The sequence below is a fragment of the Grampus griseus genome (assembly GCF_964374135.1).
Source record: "Grampus griseus genome assembly, chromosome: 16".
Lineage (NCBI taxonomy): Eukaryota > Metazoa > Chordata > Mammalia > Artiodactyla > Delphinidae > Grampus > Grampus griseus.
In genome coordinates, this window is record NC_139010.1 from 18,303,364 (window position 1) to 18,323,768 (window position 20,405).

At 38.9% G+C, this 20,405-nt stretch overlaps 1 protein-coding gene across 2 annotated transcripts in view; it reads left to right on the plus strand.

Moving 5' to 3' along the window:
• The window catches only part of REEP3 (receptor accessory protein 3), a 98,827-nt gene that overhangs the window by 46,550 nt on the left and 31,872 nt on the right, over positions 1-20,405 (plus strand). The window lies entirely within an intron of this gene.

Below are 20,405 nucleotides of genomic sequence, written 5' to 3' on the forward strand. Positions count from 1 at the left end.
TCTGGTCCCAAAACCTTTTTTCTTCCTTCATAGTTGTTTTGTCCCTTTCTAATTGATTTAAATACACAGATACCTCATGACTACTGACAATTACAATCTTTTTTCTTCTTGAATCATACTGTATTTGTAATGATTTCCTCTTCAGTCATCAATGTTTCTTTTCTCTTTTACTTTCCTCTTCCCCATTCCTTAACTGTTTTTTTTTTAATTTCACTAATTTTTAAAATTTTCTTCCTTTCTTTATTATTCATTCATTTATTTACACATTTCTGTAAGTTCTCCCTCCCAATTTTATCCATAATGTTCAATGGTAAATGGGCTTCCCCACCTATAAATCCTGGCATAAGTTTACTATTTGTGATGAAGGGAATTTTCAGAGAATAGCAAAAGCATAGCTTATGAGTGGTTAATCAACAGGGGTAAGCAGTCAACACTGAGAACTGCACATCAGTAGCAGTGGTTCTTTTTTTAATTGAGGTGACATTCAGGTAACATAAAACTAACCATTTCATAGTGAACAATTGGTGGCATTCACAATCTTGTGCAAACACTACTTCTATCTACTTCCAAAAGATTTTTCATCACTCCAAAATAAAACAACATACCCGTTAAGCAGTTACTTGTCACACTGCCCCTGCCCCCCAGCCCCTAGCAACCACCTGTCTGCTTTGTTTGTATGGAATCTGGGTATTTCATATAAACTGAATCATGTAATATGTGACCTTTTGTGTCTGGCTTCTTTTTACCTAGGATGTTTTCAAGATTCATCCACATTATATCATGTATCATTATTTCATTCCTTTTTATGGCTGAGTAAAACTGTATGCACATAGAACATTTTGTTTCTGCATTTATCCATTGACATACAACTGCATTGTTTCCAGCTTTTTAGTATTACGAATAGTGCTGCTATAAACATTTGTGTACAAGGCTTTGTTTGAGTATCTAATTTCAGTTCTCTTGGATATATAGCCATGGTTCTTTACAAGGGATCTTGGATGGTAGCCTTGTCATCCAACTTATTGAATGACCAGAGAACATATTCTTTATTCTATTTGTTCAGGGTAGTTTGTTCTTGTATTTTGAGTAGGGGGAGGCTCTGAAACCTTTAGAGCTAACCCATCCTATTGAACATTTATATTCACTTTTTATCTTCTGTATAAAACTAATTTTGAAGTAAAGTATATACAAATTAATTAGAATGGTGGAATATACCTAGCAGAGGTAGAGAGGTTATTCAGTTGAGCTCTGAAATTTTTCTGTCCTTTTAATATATATATTTATCTCTTGGATCTAAGATTGGTGCAGTCTTAAGAGATGGAACCACATTAAGTCCTAGTAATTTAAAGTAATTGTTAATGGCTTGAAAGGCCATGTATTAATAAATAAATTCTTCAAATATTGTTTTATGGTACTGACATACTTTAGTTTTTAGAAACAAGCAAGTTTCTTCAGTTAACAGTGGTTCTCAAGCTACCTGTGGTATAGGACCAGTTTGGGATTTTTTGTTTTCTTTTTAAATAATTTCCATTAAGTCATAGACAAATACTTTTTAAAATAAAATTTAAAAATAATTACTAGAAAAATGAAACGAAACCCCAAGAACATACGAAATACAGCCCCAACTTTTTTTTTTTTTTTTTTTTGTGGTACGTGGGCCTCTCACTGTTGCGGCCCCTCCCATTGCGGAGCACAGACTACGGACGCGCAGGCTCAGCGGCCATGGCTCACGGGCTCAGCCGCTCCGCGGCATGTGGGATCCTCCCGAACCAGGGCACGAACCCGTGCCCCCTGCATCGGCAGGCGGACTCTCAACCACTGTGCCACCAGGGAAGCCCCCAACTTTTTTTTATTATTAGATTCAGTAGACCTGAAATTACTGACAATTTTGTATTTAAAGCAAAACAGCAACAATTCACAGCCTTGCGCTAGTCCATAGACAACACTTTGCCTTACGGTGTCATATTTGAATTTAATTGGAATTCTCTTTTGAAAGATAAAAATAAGAGTTGCTCTTCATTTCCAAACACCACGAAAATATGAGCTGGGAGTATACAACTGGCTAGTACTTAATAATTGTACTGGCCAAAACAGTGATCCTTATTTGAAATGTTTATGATACTATTATTAAATGAGATCCTTTTTCTGAACCTAATTAATTATATAGTTGAAGTACATGGTGATATGTTTCTCAACTCTGGGTCCATCTTACCTATAGAGTATTATACACCCAGGGTAAACAATAACTGGTAAGCCTCTGTGTGTCTTTGTGTACCTATTTCTGCTTGAGGTATTCTCCTATCTTCCTTCCCAAATGTGCAATGTTTTTGTTGGGAAAAAAAGTTAAGTACAAGTTGAAAATGAAGCTCTAATAATATAAGGGTATTATCAGCAGGCACACAAATAACCATCTCCTAAAATAAAAGGTAAGTTAGCAAGAAGAAATATAAAGGTATTCATAACAAATTATAATAAAAAGAAACAGACCCGTTATGTCTTAATTAATGCTAAAAGGGCAGAAAATATGGTGTTATTTAGGTGTTGGTCTAAGAACCATTATAAAAATATTAGTCTATTTCTTACTATGCGTCAATTTAACTTTATTAATGTTAACTTTTAAGGACTTAAAAACATGGATTTGTGAGTTTTATCCCTTAATGCAACACTCAATTTTTATTACTAGATTGGTCTATAAATTTTTATTACTAGATTATTTTATAAATTTGGGATTAATAAGAATGGTCTAACCCTGAAATGTTTTAATTTATTCATTCATTTAATTTTTGGCTGCATTGGGTCTTCGCTGCTGCACGCGGGTTTTCGCTAGTTGCTGAGAGCAGGGGCTACTCTTCGTTGTGGTGCGCGGGCTTCTCATTGTGGTGGCTTCTCTTGTTGCGGAGCACAGGCTCTAGCCGCACGGGCTTCAGTAGTTGTGGCACACGAGCTTCAGTAGTTGTGGCTCTCAGGCTCTAGAGCACAGGCTCAGTAGTTGTAGCACACAGGCTTAGTTGCTCCACGGCATGTGGGATCTTCCTGGACCAGGGCTTGAACTTGTGTCCCCTGCATTGGCAGGCGGATTCTTAACCACTGCACCACCAGGGAAGCCCCCTAACCCTGAAATTTTAATTCTCCTTCATAAGTTAAAGATAAAGTAACCTATGGAAGAGAATCTATTAACATTCTTATTCAAACTGATGAAAAAACTATAAGACTTGACATGTACTGATATACATACATATCTGCGTATATGCTTATTTGGAGATATACTTCACCTATTGCCTTGCACAGCTTTTACAGAATAACTCATAAACAAAGTTAAGAATTATCTATACATAATCTTGCTACAGTATTACAAATCTGGAAAAAGTTTTTTGTTGTTGTTGGCAAGTACCAATGGCAAGGGCCAATTTGTTGTTGACACTGCGATGGAGCAAAATCAACAAGGGAATTTTTTTTTCTAACCTTATATCATTAAGATTTCTAGTATCTCTTTCCTATTCCAGCCCCAGAGCATATTATATCACTTTTAGGGTCATTTAAAAGCCTTTTTTTATCTATAGCCTGTTCTTTTCCGTTTTTTAAGGAAGTTTTTAGCATTTTTGAACAATATTAACCAGGGTATCTGAAAGTCTTAATTATCTTGGAAAGAACATCAAGGAGCTAAAGCTTCTAAGAATGTCCAGGTGTTCCCCTATTCAAAGCTATCCTCAGTAAGGGATTCAACCCCAAGATGTAACTGCTGAGACTTAAATGCTATTATTGGAAAAAGTTTTCTTGACCATCCCTTTGGGAATATCAGAATCATGAGTAATTGAAGAGAAACTAGAAAGGCAGGTGGCTGGCATTGGTTTGATTATTGCATGGTAATCAACTCTGCTTCACAAATTAAACGAGAGCTAGAGCGATCGCAAAAATAGACACGGAAACAGGAAAGGCAGGAATCTGCTTTTGACAAGGAAATTTGATACAGCTCTAGAGACCTCCTGGTGACCGAGTTGTCTGCCATCAAGTCTGCTGAAGAGACTAAGCAGATATAATACTAGAAAGATAACATCTTACATTTATATAATTTCCTCCCAATTTCAAAATACTTTTGTATATTACTGTTTCCAATTGCTACTATAACAATTACCACACACTGGCTTAAACCAACACAAGTGTATTCTCTTACAGTCTCTGAGGTCAAAAATCTGAAATGGATCCACAGCTACATTCCTTGGTGAGGCTACAGGGGAAAATCAGTTTCCTTATCTTTGCTAACTTCTATAGGCTGCCCACACTCCTTGGCTTATGGCTGTATGCCTCCATCTTCAAAGCCAGGAACACTTGACTGAGACCTTCTCAAGCTGCCAACTCTCTGGTTCTCCCTTCTGCCTTCCTCTTCCACTTATACAGACTCTGGTGACTACACTGGATTCACCTGAGTAATCCAGGCTCCTCTCCCAGTCTGAGGGTCAGCTGATTAGCAAACCTGAATTCCAACTGCAGCCTGATTTCTCCTTTAACGCACAACCTGACATATTCGTAGGTTCCAGGGCTTAAGACGTGGGCATCTTTGGGGTGGGGGACATTATTCTGCGTACTACAATATCTCACTGGCCCTCACTACAACTCTGTAAAGTAGTAAGGAATATTAGAATATTATAGGCTCAGTGAAGTGAATTAACTTGCCCAGAGTCACGTGGATCATTAAGGCAGGAATGGTACCAGATTAGAAAAGTAAATGAGGATTCTATCTTCACGAAAAAGTTGAAAGAGCTTTCACAACCAGCCAGTGAATATGCCTCTGATTAATTCCAAGGTAGATCTTCAGGGGCCACAATTGTATGGATATTTTCTAAGAAGAGCAATGAGGCAGCTTAACCAGTACTAGGGCAGGACCCATAAGCATCTAAATCAACCGTGATCAAAATGGTTAAAGACGAAACGGGAAGTTTTTGAAAGTTCTGTATAGTCTTGGCAGTTCTTTAAATATTTCCAACCTAAATTTACTTCCGACAAAAAAATTTTTTTTTTAAAGTGTTTTACTAAAGGTAGCAAATCTTTTTCTGGATGGTCTGGTGTTTTTTTTTTTTTTTTGGCCGACAAAAATTTTGAATATCATTTTCTTGCTGAGTCTCACCTAAACTTAGTCATCCAATTTTACCTCTGACTTATAGAAGTTTTATCAAAACTCTGTTCTCACAAAGTTCTCTTGTATGGTAATCCCATCCAAATTTGCTTTGTATATGGTAGTTTCTTAGTAAAATTAACCTTCTTAAAATTCGCCTGTTATATTTTTAATACTCTTTTATACTATCTGTATTGTATTTTTTATATGTGTTTGTGTTGGTCTTCCCCACCAGATAAGCTCCATAGAGAGTTCTGTTGCTTTGTTAATTGCTATATTCCTGTACCTAGAACAGTACATGTTACATAGTAGGTACTCAATATTTTTTTAATGAGTGAATAAAAGAAGAAAGAAGAGTTGACTTCTAAGTATATAAGAAATATTAAATAGTGTTTCAAGAGCATGTACGTTTCTTAAGTGGATTAGTCTAGTTACTCAGCTTTGATTCTACTGGGTTAAGGAGTACACAGTCCAATCTGACTTATCCCTAAACCCAGTTACTTTGTCGTGTTTGGTTGTTACCTAAATTCTACTGATATCTACTTCAAAATTATTTTCAGAAAGCAAACATTTTTTATTAATTTACTTCTTCGAACCGTAACTACTACCATTCCCCTTAAGCCTGCAAATAGTAGATTGCACCTGATAAAACAGATGCTGTATTCAAATCAAAACAAATGGAAAGTGCTGTGTATTTTGGCAACCTTCCTTTCTTCCTTTGCCTATTTTTAAAACGGAGCTTTCCTAGGATATAATTTCCTGTGTAGTGTGGCTGATATGGCCTACTTAAAGTCTTTCAGTCTTGCAGTAATTGAAATGTAAACTCACTGAAGAATTAGAATGGTTTTGCAAATTTTTTCAAGCTTATACCGTCTCATGACTTGAAAATAGAGTGTTTACTTCCAAGTCGTGTATAATTGCTGTCACTTTTCTAGGAAAACAATGTTCTTACTCTAAGAATGTTGGAGAAAGAGGCAATGAAAAAGACTGGCTAAAAGCACTTACAAATCAGAATCAGACATTTGGTCCTGAGATTTACTATGAGCAAGAACAAAGAACAGGGAAAACTCTGGGAGATTACTTTTTTTTTTTTTTCCCCCGGTACGCGGGCCTCTCACTGTTGTGGCCCCTTTCCATTGCGGAGCACAGGCTGTGGACGCGCAGGCTCAGCGGCCATGGCTCATGGGCCCAGCTGCTCTGCGGCATGTGGGATCTTCCCGGACCAGGGCACGAACCCGTATCCCCTGCATATCGGCAGGCAGGCTCTCAACCACTGTGCCACCAGGGAAGCCCTGGGAGATTACTTTTTTAAAGGCCCTCTAAAACACTGTTGACTTGGCTTTTGAAAGTGACCTAATTTGTGACTGAATATTTGGGTGATATGAAAGTGGTCAAATATGCTACATGCTAGTTCTACAGTTCTCGTCAGTTGGTAAAATCTGAAGTTGTCTACTAATTCTGTCTACTAGATAGAAGTTTGTCTACTAGTTATAAGGGAAAAAACATAGTGAAAAAACATAGTAAAGAACTTTCCTTTATTGTCAAAAGTGCTCCCCAGGCATCTTTTCATATTTTGGATTAAAAATACTCATTTGATTAAAAGGTTTTAATAATTTGGGGAGTGTAAAGATTAACTCACTGATTAAAGGGGGATTTTTTTTTAATTTTTTGAAAATTAGGTTTGTCAGGGCCACATTCCTGTTTATTTTCTTTTCTGATCTACTTTTAATTTAGTTTTTGCTTTTATCAAAGCTGTACTTATTTATAATTTTTAAATCAAACAGTTGTCCAAGGCTTATTATGAAAAACTGTAGTTCCCCACCCTCCTCATCCCTATTTCTGACTCTAGAGGCAACTACTTTGAATTCTTTTATCCAGATCCTTTAGTATTTATTTCCACATCTAAATACATGCTCATATTGCTGCTTCTTAATTTTTCAGAGGGATCTCGTCAGTTGACTTCCTTCTATTAAAGATGATTCAGTAGTTACCCAATGTCACTGTATACTTGCATAATTTCCCTGTAGCCTCCCAGTGTCTTTAGGTTGTAATTTGGATTGGATCAGTATTCAGTCTTTACATTATTGAGGCTAAGTTAGAAAGAAGCAATAGAATATAAAGAACCATCTAGAACCAGGCTGCTTGTCTTACCGTCTTGGCCCTATCCCTTACTAGCTGTATCTTTAAACAAGTTTTTATTTATTTATTTATTTGGCTGTATCGGGTCTTAGTTGCGGCATGCGGGATCTTCATTGCAGCATGCGGGCTTCTCTCTAGTTGTGGCGAGCAGGCTCCAGAGCACACAGGCTCAGTAGTTGTGGCACGCGGGCTCTAGAGCGCGCGAACTTAGTTGATCCGCATCATGTGGGATCTCAGTTCCCTGACCAGGGATTGAACCCACGTCCCCTGCATTGGAAGGAAGATTCTTCTTCTTTTTTCTCTCTTTCTTTTTGCGGTACGCGGACCTCTCACTGTTGTGGCCTCTCCCGTTGCGGAGCACAGGCTTCGGACGCGCAGGCTCAGCGGCCATGGCTCACGGGCCCAGCCGCTCCGCGGCATGTGGGATCTTCCCGGACCGGGGCACGAACCCGTGTCCCCTGCATCGGCAGGTGGACTCTCAACCACTGCGCCACCAGGGAAGCCCTGGAAGGTAGATTCTTAACCACTAGACTACCAGGGAAGTCCCTGAACAAGTTATTTTTTTGCCTCAATTTCCTTATCTGGAAAATGAGAACAGTAGTAGTACTTACCTCCTCAGGTGGTTGTGAGGATTATATGAGTTAATGAACACAAAGTATTTAAATCAGTACCTGTTATATAAGATTTTTTTCACAATGTAAACACTATTTGCATCTGATCCCTATAGTATCCTACTGCGACCATTCTTCTTCTGCCCAATAGTTTGTTTTCTGTGGTATTGTCTTTGTTTTTTTTGTTTTGTCTTGTTCACTTCTTTGGTATCCTCTGTTCTCATTGCAAATTTAGACTCAAACTCTGTGACAGTTGTGTGAGTTTCTTCTCAGTGCATTCTCATCCGTTAGATATTCTGGACTGGCTCTTTTTCTATTATTATTTTATTTATTTATTTATTTGTTTGTTTATTTTTGGCTGTGTTGGGTCTTCGTTTCTGTGCGTGGGCTTTCTCTAGTTGCGGCGAGTGGGGGCCACTTTTCATAGTGGTGCGTGGGCCTCTCACTGTCACAGCCTCTCTTGTTTTGGAGCACGAGCTCCAGACGCACAGGCTCAGTAGTTGTGGCTCATGGGCCTAGTTGCTCCGCGGCATGTGGGATCTTCCCAGACCAGAGCTCGAACCCATGTCCCCTGCATTGGCAGGCAGATTCTCAACCACTGTGCCACCAGGGAAGCCCTCTGAACTGACTCTTGTCTTAGATCCTTAGATTTCTTGATCTCCTGTTTTCCTCTTTCTTATTTTACTTCCTCATTTTGATGCAATGCCTTCTTCCTGAGAAGGCTTTTTGAGAGGTAGATTTTTTTTTTTTCTTTTTCTTTTTTTTTTTTGCGGTACACGGGCCTCTCACTGTTGTGGCCTCTCCCGTTGCGGAGCACAGGCTCCGGATGCGCAGGCTCAGCGGCCATGGCTTCATGGGCCCAGCCTCTCCACGGCACGTGGGATCTTCCCGGACCGGGACACGAACCCGTGTCCCCTGCATCGGCAGGCGGACTCTCAACCACTACGCCACCAGGGAAGCCCAAGAGGTAGATTTTTTTTGAGATGATAGGCTGGAAATAATTTTCCTTCAGAATTTCCTTCAGAATTTTGTCTTTTAGCTTCTTGTGTTGCTGTGCAGATGTCTGAAGGCATTCTGATTCTTACCTGCTTGTGGGATCTTTTCTATGTCCCCGTTGTTTTAAAATTTCATGATGACGTGCCTCGGTGTGAGCCAATTATAATCAATTTTGCTAAACCCTCAGTAGGCTCTTTTAATCTGGGAATCCTTTGTTTTTCAGCTCTGGGAAATTTGGTTATAATTATTTCTTTATGATTTTCTCCACTTCATTTTCACTATTTGTTCTGTCTGGGATTCCTTTTACTCAGTTAGAAAGCCACTTGGACTGATTCTCTAATGTTTTGACCTTTTTTTCTTCTCTTTCCTATCTTTTTTGCTCTATTTTATGGTAGAGTTCCTCAATTTTATCTTCTCTTATGTGTTTAATTTCTAAGAGCTCCTTTTATTCTCTGAATGTTCCCTTTTTCGATAGCGCCCTATTCTTATTTTGTTTAAAATAACTTCCTTTCTTGTCTGAGGATATGAGTGATTTCTTTTTAGACATGTTCTTTCTACAGTTTCTGTCCTTTGAGTTCTGGTTTTTTTGTTTGTTTCAATCTCTGTTTTTCATGTATGATTTTCTGAGATGTTGGATGATCCTTGGTTCTCTGCTCGTATTTGAGTATTATAATGAAAAGCTGATTCGAAGTCCTATACCCATGAAGAGGCTTGCTGAATGTGATCTTCACTACAGGGTGATCTGACTAGGCAATTAAATTTGTTCCTAGGGGACTTCCCTGATGGCGCAGTGGTTGAGATTCCACCTGCCAACGCAGGGGACGCGGGTTCGTGCCCCAGTCTGGGAAGATCCCACATGCTGCGGAGCGGCTGGGCCCGTGAGCCATGGCCGCTGAGCCTGCACGTCTGGAGCCTGTGCTCCGCAACGGGAGAGGCCACAACAGTGAGAGGCCCGCGTACTGCAAAAAAAAAAAAATTTGTTCCTAGGACTGCCATAAGGAAGTGCCACAAACTGAGTGTCTTAAAACAATAGAAATGTATTGTCTCACCATTCTGGTGACTAGATGTGGACCACATTCCCTCTGAAACCTGTTGAGAATCCTTTCTCGCCTGTTTCTAGCTTCTGGTGGTTGCCAACAATCCTTGGTGTTCCTTATCTTTCAGCTGCTCCACTTCAGTCTCTGCCTCTATTATCATTTGATGTTCTCCCCTCCTGTGTCTTTGTCTCTGAGTCTCTCTTCTTCCTCTTTTAAGGACACCAGTCATATTGGGTTAAGGGACTGCCATACCCCAGTATGACCTCATCCTAACTATATATAACTATATCTATATATATAACTATATATAACTATATCTTCAGTGACCCTATTTCCAAATGAGGTCACATTCTGAGGGTTAGAACTTTGTATTAGTCTTCTCAGGCTACCATAACTAAATGCTACACACCAAATAGCTTCAACAACATAAATTTGTTTTCTCACAGTTCTGTAGGCTGCAAATCCAAGATTAAGGTGCCATCAGGATTGGTTTTTGGTGATGCCTCGAGGAAGCTTATAGACCTTCTCTCTGTGTCTTCATATGACCTTTCCTCTGTGCATGCATGGAGAGAGATGTCTCTGGTGTCTCTTACTTTTCTTATAAGGACACTAGTTCTGTTGAATTAGGGCCCCATTCTTACAACCTCATGTAATTTTAATCACCTCCTTAAAGTTCCTGTCTCCAAATACAGTTACTCTGGGGGTTAGGGCTTCAACATGTGTATTTTAGGGGGACAGAATTCAGTCTATAACAGACTTCAACATATCTTTTGGGGGACACATCTCAACCCATAACAATCATTTCCTTAAAAAATTATCAATGTCTATATCTTTAGGTGTTTTCTTTTGTGCCAGGCAGATTCTTCAGAGAAGACTGTTCCATTCTGAAAGGTACTTGGTTGCTGGCATTCTGGTGGGAAAATAAGGGTTGGGGGCCCTCAATATTTTATAAACTTTTACTTAATCCCTATTAGCCCTACTCTCAGCTGTGCCAGAGATTTGCAAATCCAGCGATCCTCTGATTCACCCTTTCCAGAGAATAAGCCTCAGGGTCCTGCTAGGGGAGGGAGGGGCATCACCACACAGTTCAAGTGGGAGGACATCTAGGGGCCCACCTGCTCCTAACAGGTATCCTTACAGCCATCCTTCTTTTGCCTTTTTTGCCAAGAATTGTGTTACCAATTTTTTAGCCTTTTGGAAGCTCTGCAGTGTGAAGTTGGGCTGCTTCTCAGCTTTTCCCATTGTCCACTTAGTATTCCGTTTTCTCAGGTCTCCTGAGTCAGTTACTACTCAGCCATTTCCTTCTTGGGTCCAAAAATGTTGAAGCTCTCTTCTCTTCTATATTTTTCTGGACTTACATGTTTTTGAAAAATCACTTTACTGTTGCTTTAAAGAGATTTGTGGTGGGGAATGCAATTAAATGTGTGTACTCATTCTACTATCTTTACCCATATTTCCAAATTGACTTTGTGAGTGGTATACTTGTGGTTGATTTATACTGTAATATCAAATAAGACTTGTTTTACCATTAACATTGGTTTTTAAAATGTGTTCGCATAGGAGATAGGTTTAAAGTAGTAATACATATTATCATTTATTCAATCCTCGACAATTTTAAAATTCAATTTTAGCTGACATGCAATGAATACATGTATATCTTGTTTTGAGTTATAGTTCACAAATCAAGTTGTGATAAAATCACAGTTTCTACTTGAGACAGTTAAAAAAATCACTTGGGGGCTTCCCTGGTGGCGCAGTGGTTGAGAGTCCGCCTGCCGATGCAGGGGACACGGGTTCATGCCCCGGTCCGGGAAGATCCCACATGCCGCGGAGCGGCTGGGCCCGTGAGCCATGGCCGCTGAGCCTGCACTTCCGGAGCCTGTGCTCCACAACGGGAGAGGCCACAACAGTGAGAGGCCTGAATACCGGGAAAAAAAAAAAAAATATATATATATATATATATATATATATATATATATATATATATGAATTAGAGTACCCCTTGACCTTTAGGAAGTAAATTGAAAGCATTCCAACAATTTTCACACTAAGACGGAGCTAGCCAACCACAGCTGTCTTGTCCTTTTCTAGCTTCCAATGCAAATGCTTTGCAAAACCTACGGAAAGAAAAAAATTCTCATGGTAACATTTAAACCTAACAGGCTAAGTCAGGCTTTTGCTAATATCTAGGAAGAATTTTACTAACTGTAGTGCCAATGGCAATAGACTTTTAAAAACAGGGACAGAAACCGTTGTTTCCATTAAAGGAAATGTTGTTAAGCAGTAAATTGGAGGGAGACCTAGCCACCTCCACCCTAATCCCTAGTGATGGAACAGCTTAAAATCATAAAAGCTACAGCAACCAAAAAACCCGACTGCCACCGCCTGCCTTCTTTGCAGGAGAACTGTGTTCAGAGGCAGCCAGTGTTCTGCCTCCCCCGTATCTGTTCAGAAACCATTACCTCACTACTTTGAAGAAAACCCCCAATAAGTTCCAAAAAGGAGAAATAATGAGTACAAGAGAAGTTCAAAAGTGCAGTACTAGACGAATTCAAAAATAAAAATGACAGTAATACATATTACAATTTATATTCTTCAGTGTAATAGCTTTAAACGCCTTTATTTTGAACAGGAGGGAAGAATAATGAAACATTCAATTCACAAAGCAAGAAGAATATCAGAATTAAAAGAATCTGTAAAGAAAGTAGGATGAATAAAGCAGTAAAAAAGCAGAAATAAAAATAAAAACGAAACCAAGAGAATTACAGTATCTAAGAGTTGTTCCCTTCAATGAGTCTAGTAAGATAAACACTTGAAATAGCTTAAGGTATGGAGAAGAGTAGAAAAAGGATTGACAAAATAAACAAGAAAGGGTTTAAGCAAGCAATGCTAAACTTTAAGTGACAGAAAATTAAGACTGTATAATGGAGGGCTTTAAATGAATGCATAACATAGTTCTTTCTAAAATTTTAGAATAAATTTTTTTTGGACCTAGAGAGTGTCATACAGAGTGAAGTAAGTCAGAAAGAGAAAAACAAATATCCTGTATCAACACATATATGTAGAATCTAGAAAAATGGTATAGATGACCTTAACTGCCAAGCAGAAATAGAAACACAGATGTAAAAAACAAATCTATGGATATGAAGGGGGAAAGGGGTGGGGTAGGAGGAATTGGGAGATTGGGATTGACACATATACACTATTGATACTATTTATAAAATAGACAACTGATGGGAACATACTATAGCACAGGGAACCCTACTTAATGCGCTGTAGTGTCCTAAGTGGAGGGGGTATATGTATATGTATGGCTGATTCATTTTGCTGTGCAGTAGAAGCTAACACAACATTGTAAAGCAACTATACCCCAATAAAAATTAATTTTAAAAAATAAGTAAATAAAATAAAAATGGGATGTTTTCTAATAATGTAAGATATACCTATTCTTTATTTTTCCTTTTCAGCTAAAGTTTACATTATTTAAGCAGAGAAGTTTCCTCTTGTACACAACACCAGGATCTACCTTTGGAATGTTCAGATATGTACATCATCTTCCCATTATGTAATTTTAGTAATATAGTGCTTCATCAACTACAGCTGTAATAATCAGATTGTCAGCCAGATTGCCATCACACTGTGAAGGGTCCTCCTAAAAATATAAAAGCTAGAGCTGTTCCTGAAGATTTTAGCTAAGTAAGAAAAATAAAATCTTTCAGAAAACCTCATGTAATTTTAAAAACTCATGAGAGAGATGTTACTTCAGAAATGTAATAGATTGTAAAAAGATGAAGTCCTTTTGAAAAACTAAAATTTTAAAATATATTGAATTATACAAATATATGAAATTTTGTCTATCTCTTGTCTGTCAGGATAAATATAGACTGATTCCTTTTTTTTTTTAAACCACAGATCCAAACTCTGCAGGTAAAATGGAAAAATTCATCAAAAGGTCTTGAAAAGTCATAGAAGTAGATTGAGTTGAGTAATTTTATCTTAAAATATTATATTAACTTCCAAAGGTTTTCAATAGCATCTTTTAAGTGAAGATCTAACAATTCCGTTTTATTATGTTATATTCTTCTTAAGAAGATTGCCAGAATAAATTATTAGAGCCAATTAAGGACGTTTTTGCCAATGACATGTTTGACTATAATTTCGGCCTACTCATCAACGTTCTTACTTTCTCTCTGTAGGAGGCAGATTTAGGTTTACTCCTAAGGAGAAGAATCTAAGGGCACTTTCACCTTGGGGAGAGAGAGTTTCCATCGAGTGGTCAGTGTGCAGATAGCTCCAGGCTCTTAGGATGAGTAGACAACAGGGACATTCCACATGGAACTTCTGGGTAGAAGAGCCTGTAGGCTGCCCTTCCCTGGGTAGTTTACTCAAAGCTTTTGTCTGTTCAACTGATAGTGGTAAACAATGCTCTGAAAAGTAGGCTAAAGACTCAGTTCCTTCTATTTTTTTCAGTTTTTTTTTTTTTTTTTGTAATGATGATGTGCCTAAACAGTGTTACGAAAAAAAGGGTACATTTAAACTGTTTACATCTAAACAATGCTGTTTACATCTAAACAGCATTATCATGCAAAACTGAGTTCATCTTTTCTCCAAACCCAAGGCTCTTCTTACATTCTTTTCATGAATGATGCCACCTCCTTCTAAGTGATATTTTCAGAAAAAACACAGAACAGCCTCCTGCTGCAGTGCTTCTCAAACTTTGAGGAGCATTGGAATCTCCCTGGGATCTTGTTAAAATGCAGATTCTGATTTAGTAGTTCTGGCCTGGGCTTGAGAGTCTGCATTTCCGGCAGGTGCCCAGATGATGCCAATGCTACTGGCCTGTAGACCGCATTTCAGGTAGCAAGAATTTTGTGCATGTTCTCAAGTCTGCTTACATATTAAAAACTTTTGGAGCTTGCCTTTTAAACACCTAGCTGCCCTCTCTCTGCACGTGATGATGGGGCCTAGGAATCTACATAATTTTTCTTTTTTTTCTTTTTTCGGTATGCGGGCCTCTCACTGTTGTGGCCTCTCCCGTTGCGGAGCACAGGCTCCAGACGCGCAGGCTCAGTGGCCATGGCTCACGGGCCCAGCGGCTCCGCAGCATGTGGGATCTTCCCAGACCGGGGCACGAACCCGCGTCCCCTCGCATCAGCAGGCGGACTCCCAACCACTGTGCCACCAGGGAAGCCCTACATAATTTTTTTTAATCCCCAAGTAATTCTTATCCACAGCCAAATCGAAAAGCATTGATTAAGAGGTATCTTACTGTATTGTGAAAAGTGAATAATTACCACGTTGTGCTTTTTTTAGTATAAGTTTATGTAGGAAGATGGGCATGAAATAACAAATAGTTTGTTTTAGAAAACATCTGTATGTAAATGGACTAGCAACTTGGAGTATATCATAGAAAAATAATACTTTAACAAAATTAACCGTATAATACTATTAAGGGGGTAAGGATATTGAGTTGCACTTTCTCCTAGCTTCCATGTTGTAGGGCTGGCCATACACAAAATTTCTACATCAGTGAAGTTTTTCTTGAGAATCATCCACCTTTCCTCCTGTACCTTTCCTCCCACTTTTTTCTTCCTCTCACTGTGTTTACTTGGGGTCTTCATACTATCCTGCACTCTGGCACACGTCCATCCCTTCCTTACCCCAACTATGCAGTGCTCTGTAACTTGCCTCTCTCTCCATTCACCCAAATGTGAACCTCAGTTCTCTGTGTGAGGCTGGCTGCACATGCTTTTGAAGGAAAGTAATTTGATAACCCAGACTCACTTTCAGTCATGACAGATTTACTCTTCCCGGAGCTTTTGGTGTGTTTTTTTTACCAGTCTTTGCTTTTCGAGAAGATGCTGTTTTCCCATGTGGTATAAAGGCTGGCTCTTACTGTTTGAATGGTTATTGTATGTTAGAGCATGCTGTTGAGCCTATAACATAAAGCTACAACTTGTATATAGAAAGTGGTATCTTACCTAAAGAAGGAAAATTTTCGTTTACTGTGTCAGTCATAGCCCTGTCAGTCACCTGGAGAAAAGAGCATACCTTTTAGTGGCTAGGTTAGTTCACTTGTGGAAATAGCAAGGTGGAACTGACCATGTGAAGATGCATGAGGAACTGGAGGACCTACGTTCCTAAGAAGTGGTGCCAGCCCTTGGGAATGCCTCAAATAGGAAATGTAATGGGCCAAGACTTTGGGAACACTAAGGGAATAAAGAAGGTAGGATGACAATCTAGCATGGAAACATGACAATTAGGATGGTCATTGAGCCCCGTTTACTCCTCTCTGTCTGGATAGGCTCTGTCCCAGGCTAAAATCCTGAGAAATTCTGTGTGGTTCTGTCAAAAGTGGAATGGTGTCTCTGTTAGATATTTATTATCCCACATAAATCAATAGGACTTTAAATAATACAAAAAGTGAAGTGCAAATTCTCAGCCAGTGTGGATGCAGAGAGTTATTTTGAACTAAGAGGTCATTCCTTCCTAAATTCTGCTCCCGGGAACAGTTCCTGTAAGCAATTCCTGCTTTTTACATCTTCTTTTCAACACCCCTTTTAAATTAATTATCATCTAGTTTTTAAACATTTTTGCACTTTTTCCTTCTCTCAAGTTTCTCAAACTACTGAGGTCAGGGATGAGATACGTGGGGCTTCTGTGATTCAAGAACATGGAGAAAGACCAAGGCAATCTTGTGAAAGAATATCCATTTCTAGTTACAATCTACCCCATTTTAATTGATTTTAACACCAGATACATCTGTATAATGTGAGGCTTTCTTCCTTAGAACAACAGGATATTCTGTGAGGTCTTCGGCAGTGACGTCTGGAAACTGCAGGTAAACCATGTTGCTGCAAGTTCAGCATCTGAAAGTATAACCGATTCCCAAACATCCAAGTCCTGGAAAGCTATAAAGTGAAGACAGTGGGTCAGTGGGGGAAGAAGTACCCCAAAGTCAAGGAGGTCCAAATCAGTCCTAGTCTAACACATTCACCTCCAACACATGCTCCCTCTTTTTTTTTTTTGTTTTTGTTTTTGCGGTACGCGGACCTCTCACTGTTGTGGCCTCTCCCGTTGCGGAGCACAGGCTCCGGACGCGCAGGCTCAGCGACCATGGCTCACGGGCCCAGCCGCTACACGGCATGTGGGATCTTCCCGGACCAGGGCACGAACCTGTGTCCCCTGCATCGGCAGGTGGACTCTCAACCACTGCGCCACCAGGGAAGCCCCTCCCTCTTTTTAAAGAAAAAAAAAAAAAACTATTTCAACCAAGGTCTTATTCACGGTGGATTGAAATTCAACTAGCTTATTTTCAAGCATGCTTCTAACTTAGCACAGCTCTGGGAAAAATCCCATAATTGAGCCATCTGGGTTGGATAAAAGAGGGAGTTTTTCTATTTGATTTCTCACATTTTGTTCCTTTGTTTTTAATGGGGAAAAATCATTATGAAGTAACCAAATTATTGCATAATGTTAGTGAAACAGGAGAAATCTTTTCAACTCTATACTGTTTCTAAAGAAATCTCTATTAGAAGATCTGTCTGTGGTCTCTGAAATGTGGTATAGAATGAGTGTTTTAGGTGAACTGACTTGAGGGAATAACTAATGATGGTCGGAAAATAAAGTTCTCTTTGGGTGGTCTGAAATTCAGCAGTGTTTATTTCTTTTCAGCCTCAGCAAGGATATTTTTTTCCAGTGAAGCATATTTTAGCATTTTATGCCCTGGATTTACTTAGTGTGGTTATAATTGAAATCATTAGGCATGTGTTATTTTTCATTCTTTCTTAAAAACAAGCATTAATTGCTTTATAATTCAAAGAATCTGAAATTAAGAGACATTGGAAAGTTGTTTAATCTCTGAAAACTTTGAAAACAACTTTGACAAAATAGACTATGCTGTATGTTATAAATTGCTGTTTGCAGTCCAGAGTTACTTGTTTGAATCTTACATCAATTCAGATCTTAAAATTAAGAAGCTGTTAAGTAAAAGGCTCCCCCTGTTTTTGCTTTACTAGGCACGGGGGTGCTAGGTCCTGGGAACATGATGATGAACAAGACAATTTCAGTCCCTATTGGTTGTTAGGGTCAAAAAGCAGAGACAGATGTTATACAAACCGTTTCACAGATACGCCACAAAGAGAAAGTAGCGTGCACAAAAATTATATATGACCTTTGGAGGGGGGTAGAGGCAGTTAGGGAAGACTTTCCTTTGGAAATGAAGAAATTTCATTCATACAAGGCAAATGAATATATAATATATAAAAAATATTAGTAGTTATATGCTGGATCCAACACACAGGCGCCAGTGATCGCTTATTATTATCCTTTTATGTGTCTTCTTTTACTCATCCCTCCCATGAAAGCTTCTTGAGGGTAGGAATGCCTTGACATCTAGGTTTATGACTATTTTATGTCAATGGGTTTTGTTTGTAATAGGCCTTGAGTAATATTTGTCAAATTAATATATCACCTTTTTCTTTCATCGTGCAAGTATCATTTAGTACAGTTATATCTTTTAACACAGGGGTCCCCAACCCCTGGGCAGCAGACGGGTACCGGTCCACGGCCTGTTAGGAACCTGGCCGCACAGCAGGAGGTGAGCGGCGGGTGAGCGAGCGAAGCTCCATCTGCCGCTCCCCGTCGCCTGCCCGTCGCTCGCTTTACTGCCTGAACCATCCCCCACCCCTGTCCGTGGAAAAATTGCTTTCCACGAAACCGGTCCCTGGCGCCAAAAAGGCTGGGGACCACTGATTTAACATACATCATTGTTAATATCATTGCTGTCATAATATCACAATGCTCATAGCATAGCAAGAATAACTTATATAAAGACACAATTTAAGAAAAATGCTTTTTAATTAATATGCCCTAACCACTATTCCATAACTCTTGCAAATCTATAGCAACGAGCCTCCCACCAGAACATGATATTCCCGTATATAAACATGCCTGTGCATTGGTCTCAACTTCCGTGATGGAAATCATGAGGATTATTTTAGTCACAGTTCACTTTTTGTTTGCTCTATTTGTTTGTCCTGGGATCTAAATCAATTTCATTAAAAATTTTGTCTAAGAATGTTAAATCATAAAAACTTGTTTTGTTTAAAAATGTTTAAAACCCATGAAATGAGGCCTCCTTTTCTTTTGGCATCAGGGGTAGGTAAATGCATACCTCTTAAATGGAGCATGGTCTTTTGATAGTAAATTTAGCCTCTGAGTACATTCATTTTACAGTATTCACTCAGGCTTAAACTATCCTAATTCCTTTCAGAGAGTAAAGCAAGAACACTATCACGTGACTGTCTGGGTTTCCGAAATGCTAAGTCTTTATAAAAGCCTTATGGATTTTGAGTAATAAAGCAAGTGCTGGCTTGTTAAGTAGGATAATCTGATCCATGCACTATGTAAACCAGAATGTAATTTTAGATACTATGGTTTTATTTATATCACAGTTGACTCCATAATTTTCAGAAGAACTTGCCTAATTACAGGAGTACATTTTCTTAGAAAATAAATTCATTTTGATATTTAAATGATTTTAACATTCTATTTGAGTAATCTTTTATTTATAAATATTTTATTTTTAATTAAAACATTCATCACATTTCTCTAGTAATGAAACATATAGTGGGTAAAGTGTCCCAAAATCGATAAGTGATTGCCATTTCATTGTGACCACTTCAAAAGAACTTTATTACCAAATACTTAGGGAAAATGGAAATTATATTCTTGCTTATAAGTTAGCCCAGGTCACTAATTCTTTAAATAAATATTTTTGAGCATTTACTTTGTACCAGGTACTGTAGTAGGCATTAGGTGTACTCCTGGGAAAGAAAACAAAGCAAAGTAGGCAGAATAGACCATTGAACAACTTTTTTCATGTAGTCTTCCCACCGACTTTTATGCATTTTATTTTTTGGATATCTTGGCCTACCACTCAGAATATAATGACTTTAAACTTTATGCATATTTCTAACGAGCTTATTTATCTGATTCCTTGGCCTACTGAAAGCAGGAGGGGATTGCCTTAAGTCATATATACTGACAATACAAATGATAACAAATTCACCCAGATAGAAGCCACACTTGCCAAAGGATCACAGTAGTAATTTGAAATAGTATTTCTCTGACTCTGCCCCAGTCTGCTGCATGAGAATATCAATCTTGCCTATCCTCCAGTTTCTTCCCCAATACTTCTGAGAGTCCCCTGGGGATATCTCAGCCAGAGTTTCTTAAAAGGAAAGTCCTCTTCTCCATTTCCAGATCACTGTGGTAGTAGCACCCATCACTGCCAACCAGGGCATTAGCTGTGTCACAGATGGCAGCCAATGGCACTGTGACCAATGTCCACCTAGTTCTGGAACCGTGGCTACTATGGCCTTGCCCTCTCACTCTCCATAGAGACTAGAGGATAGCCTTTTATATTAGGGTAGGCTAAGCTGCTATAATCACAAAATGCGGGAAAAAATGCAATGGCTGAGGGAATACAGAAATGTTTTCCTCTCTCAC